Source organism: Cyprinodon variegatus, unplaced genomic scaffold, assembly GCF_000732505.1.
Source record: "Cyprinodon variegatus isolate N-32 unplaced genomic scaffold, C_variegatus-1.0 Scaffold1812, whole genome shotgun sequence".
In the NCBI taxonomy this organism is placed as follows: domain Eukaryota; kingdom Metazoa; phylum Chordata; class Actinopteri; order Cyprinodontiformes; family Cyprinodontidae; genus Cyprinodon; species Cyprinodon variegatus.
Genome location: NW_015152265.1, coordinates 78,908 through 84,232, shown reverse-complemented (window position 1 = coordinate 84,232; position 5,325 = coordinate 78,908). Strand labels below are relative to the sequence as shown.

At 39.6% G+C, this 5,325-nt stretch overlaps 1 pseudogene; it reads left to right on the top strand.

The window, feature by feature from the left end:
• The first annotated feature begins 2,981 nt into the window (after window positions 1-2,981).
• Window positions 2,982-4,754, top strand: LOC107104590 (annotated as a pseudogene).
• The last annotated feature ends 571 nt before the right edge of the window (window positions 4,755-5,325 follow it).

Genomic DNA, 5,325 nt, shown 5'->3' with positions numbered 1-5,325 from the left:
TAGACCACCGTAGAACTACAAACAGACAATAAACAAAACAATGAATTTACAACCACACAGTCTGTGGATCAAACTAAAATAAAGCTGTAGAATTATAGTCTACCGACCACTTTGCCCGCTTGCAGCTCCGAATGGGAGGGGAATCACTTTAGCTTTTAAATATCTTGCCTTTTAACCAACAACCGTAGCAACAGCTGTTTTCTGTGGTTCCTTAGCAACCGAAAGTCAGAAAGACCGATAACAAAACTGTCAAAAGAAAAGAGGGGACCCTCTGGTGGTCAAACTAGGTACAGCAGCATTACACAAAAAAAGACAAAAATCCCCAGCATTTACACGTAACTTTCATTTCATCAAGTAAGCTACAGAACCTTCATTGTTCATGTTAAAGTTGAAATTTGTTCTGTGTTTCAGCCTTGTAGGAAATTCTTCTTTATGAGTTTTGCTTTGCTCCGAAAAGCACTTGAATATTTGTTCAAAGTATTCTGTGTAAATAGTACAAAGAATGTCTCACAGATGTTTGTGTTAAAGGTAAACTGGCTAAGTCTAAAATGTACTGATGATATTCAGATACATATAGTTGACAGTGATTAGTTTTTATTCTGTGTATTTAAGTTACAATACAAAAACAAAATCAAAACCAGATTTATGAATAAAGGACAAGAAAAGCAAGCCTTGTGTAAATAAATTGCTTGATGTTGTTCACTGGCTGTCTAGCTTCACGTGGTCATGTGTTCTGATTGACACGTCCAAAGTCTCTCCTTCCCGCCTGATAAATCCCAGTAGTTGTTCAGATCTGAATCTAAATGAACAGAGATAGAGACTCAATGTATCATGAATCAGCAGAATGGTTCTGGTCAGAATGGTTCTTTATTCCAGCTCTCACTGCAGCAGGCTCCTTGGGGTTGGACTGTTCAGAGCTTTATCATGTTGCTCAGAAACCAGAGCTCTGTCCATCTGCAGCTCCGTGGCATCTCTTTCCTACCAGCATCAAACAAACCTTAGTGTCACCCTGCCTCTGATCCTGTTCAGGTTCTATTGGAGTTGTGGCTGGTTCAGTAGTGGAGTAGGTGCTCCATGTCTCAAGGCTATATTCCCTGATCCAATTGACCTGGGTTTGGTTGATGTTCTGGCTCCATTAGCTGCATGTACTTCTTGCACTCTCCACCCTCGTACCTGCCAGATTCAAAGTGTCATGAATCCCAGTTTGGGTCAATAATAGACAGAAACTCAGCTTCTGGTCCTCTGTTTGTGGTGGATCTACATGAACATCTTCAGCTTAAGTAGGACAGCCCCATCCTGTTGGTAGTGAACTATTTCAGTGATGAAGAAATGTCTCCACAGACGGAGGGAGATAAGCAATCCCCAGTGTGGAGAAAGATCCAGAACCAGAGCTGGATCGCTGACAGCCAATCAGAACAGTTGTGCAGCAGGTAAGACTGAACATCTCAAATCAGAGCTTCCTTCTATCGTCTCTGTTTAACTCTGACAACAGATTAATGATTACAGGATAGATGTTTATATTTACAACATGGAATCATTTTAACAATGTGTTGTTTCAGTCAGACAGCTGCAGCTGATCCAGAATGGTTGTGCCTGTGTCCTCACTAGAACTAAGAAAGTTGGAAAATATCAGCCCAGTTCTAAAATCCTTCTGATGGCTCCCATATATCAGATAATATACTTTAAAATACTTCTATTAGTCTATAATTCACTGAATAGCTGAGCTATAAAATACATTACAGACTTGTTGTCAGTTAATCGACAGCCAGACCTCTCAGGTTCACTGGATGAATTCTACTCTGCAGAATCAGAAACAACATGGAGAATCGGCTTTTAGTTCTATTGCTCCAGAAATCTGAACAAACTACCAAAAAAATGTAAAAGTGCTCATTTAAATCAGCATTAAAACCCTTTGTTCTCAGAGTGGCCTTTGACTGTACGATAGAGTATTGGGGCAATGCTAGAGATGGTTTTATTTATCTCGAGAATTAAGTCGTAACTTTACGAGAATAGAATATTAGGAGAATAAAGTTGAAAAATAACGAGTATGAAGTCCTCATACCACAACCCTTTTTAGAAAGAAAGCTTAGAGTTCCGACCAAATTTGACATTCTGTCCTATTTGATGGTGGTGTGCTAAAAGATTTCCTTAATTTTCAAATCGTAGCCAAAGTATAACTTCACATGATGCTCGACATTCCTTATTTTAGGGGCGAAAGTGCTCCTTGTAGGAGTTGTCATAAACTACTACTTTATTTTCGTAATTTTATGACTTTATTCTTGTAATTTTATGACTTTATTCTCGTAATTATATGACTTTATACTCATAATTTTATAACATTATTCTCGTAATGTAAGGACTTTGTTTTCGTAAGTTTACAAATGATTCTCCTAATTTTATGACTATATTCTCATAATATTATGAAATTATTCTCAAAATAAAATTATCTAGCCTTACCCTAATACAATGTATAACTGAGCTATCTAACTTGTTAACTGGTCATCAGTCCTTTTATGTTTTTGCTGGGTTGACCAATGTAATCCTACTGGGTTCTGAGAACTTACATTAATTACTGAAAATATATTATTTATTTAATGTGTTTTACTTTATCATTTAAGCAGGTAGACAGAGATGAGGTGGGGTATTTACTGTTCAGCTGTTTGAAGACACTAATTCAAACATGGAAAAACTCTTAAAAATATATGGAGCAACATTGAAAACACCTAAAATAGGAAGAAAACATTGAATGCTTCCTAAATGTTGATTCTGGCAAGTCAGAAAATTCCCTTTCAAATTAGGTAAACCTGACTAGGGCCGTTGATGCAGAAGATTATAAAACAAATACTAGGATGCATCTGATTATAATGATTAACATTATGAAGGTTTTCACAATAGAAATAATGAAAAACACACACTGAGAATATCAGAAAAAGTTTTTATTATTTGGCTGAAATTTTTCCTCTCTTTGTTTCTCCATTCAGATGTTGATGGTCGATGTCAACGCGAACTTAGTGTCTCTAAAGAAGAAATTTGAATATGTCTCTGAAGTCATTGCTAAAGTTGAAAAGAAAACCTTTCTGAATGAGATCTATACAGATCTCTACATCACAGAGGGAAAAACTAGAGAGGTCAATGATGAACATGAGGTCAGAAGGGTTGAAGCAGCATCCTGGAAACAAAACAGACTAGGAACAACAATCAGACTAGAAGATATCTTCAATCCACCTGGACGAAGGGATCGGATCAGAACCGTGATGACAATGGGTGTGGCTGGCATCGGGAAAACAGTCTTAACACAGAAGTTCACTCTGGAGTGGGCAGAAGGGAGAACCAACCAGAACATTCAGTTCATTTTCACATTCACCTTCAGAGAGCTGAATGTTCTGAAAACAGATTTCAGCTTGGTGGGACTGATTCATAATTACTTTAAGCCAGTAAGAGATGCAGGGATCCACAGCTTTGAAGACTTCCAGGTTCTGTTCATCTTAGATGGTCTAGATGAGAGTCGACTTTCTTTGAACCATAAGATCCTGACTGATGTCACAGGGTCCACCTCAGTGGATGTTCTGCTGACTAACCTCATCAGTGGGAATCTCCTTCCCTCTGCTCTCCTGTGGATAACCACACGACCTGCTGCAGCCAATCAGATCCATCCTGAGTGTGTTGGCATGGTGACCGAGGTGAGAGGGTTCACAGACCCACAGAAGGAGGAGTACTTCAGGAAGAGATTCAGAGAAGAAGAGAAGGTCAGTAGGGCCATCTCCCACATTAAGAGATTAAAAAGTCTATTCATTATGTGTCACATTCCCGTCTTCTGCTGGATCACTGCTGAAGTTCTAGAGGGTTTGTTGAAGACCAGAGATGGAAGAGAGCTGCCAAAGACCCTAACTGGGATGTACATCCACTTCCTACAGCTTCATATTGAACGGAAAAGGATAAAGTATGATGGAGGACAGAAGACAGAGTCCCCATGGACTCCAGAGAACATAAAGATGATTGAGTCTCTGGGGAAACTGGCCTTTGAGCAGCTTCTGGAAGGAAACCTGATATTCTATAAACCAGACCTGGAAAAGTGTGGCATCAACATCAAAGATGCTTCGTGGTTCTCAGGTGTGTTCACTGAGATCTTTAAAGAGGACAGAGGGAATGATGACACCTCAGTTTACTGCTTTATTCATCTGAGTTTCCAGGAGTTTCTGGCTGCAGTCTACATACTCCGCTGCTTCACCAACAGGAACACGGTGGTGGTGGAGAACTTCCTTGGAGAAGAACATAGAGAAACATCTCTGGAGGACTTCATGAAGAAAGTCATGCAGAGATCCCTCAGGAGTAAAAATGGCCACCTGGACCTGTTTGCTCGCTTCATTCATGGCCTATCTGTGGAGTGCAACCAGAGCCTCTTAGGAGGCCTGCTGGGTCAGATGAAGAACAGTCCAGGAACAATCCAGAGAGTCATCAACAATCTGAAGGAAATGAACACTGATGATGATGTCTCTCCTGATAGAAGTATCAACATCTTCCACTGTCGTCAGGAGATGAAGGACCTCTCAGTTTATCAGGAGATCCAACAGTTCCTGAAATCAGGGAACAGATTGGGGAAGGAGCTCTCAGAGATCCAGTGCTCAGCTCTGGCCTACATGCTGCAGATGTCAGACAAGGTTATGGATGAGTTAGACCTGAAGAAGTACAACACATCAGATGGAGGACGAAGTAGACTGGTTCCAGCTGTGAAGAACTGCAGAAAGGCTCGGTGAGTCTAGATGACTTCATGGCATGATGCTGATTCAGTTCTATTGTCCTCCTTGTTCTCCTTCATGGTTCTAGTTGGTTCTGGACGTTTTTGCTCTTTAACTTCTTTCTTCATCCTTTGGACTATTTCAATCATTCAAAAATCTAAACCGTCAGGGCAGCACTGCTGGAGCTTTTGGTGTGTACAGAGTTGGATCATTTTCAAAATATTCCACTTTGGATCAGTTTCCATCTTCTATTGAAATGAACAGAAAACCTTTAGAATGTAAAAAATCTGTGTTCTCTATAAAGATCCATTTAGCCAGAGACCCATCAGAACCTTTAAACATCTCTTCATTCATTGGGCTGTTAGCCCAGAATTAACCTTTTTAGTTTCTTTCATTGTTTTTATAAAATCATTGTTTAGTTTTTATGGAAACTTGGACCATTCGGATCAATCCCTGCATCACTGCCGTTGCAATGGAGATTAGTTGTATGTATGCAGAGAAAAATTCTCTTCCTGCCGAAGATTTCCATCCAAGTTTGTAGATTAGATTTCATAAACAAGTTGTTTAATTTAATAACAGCAGAAATACA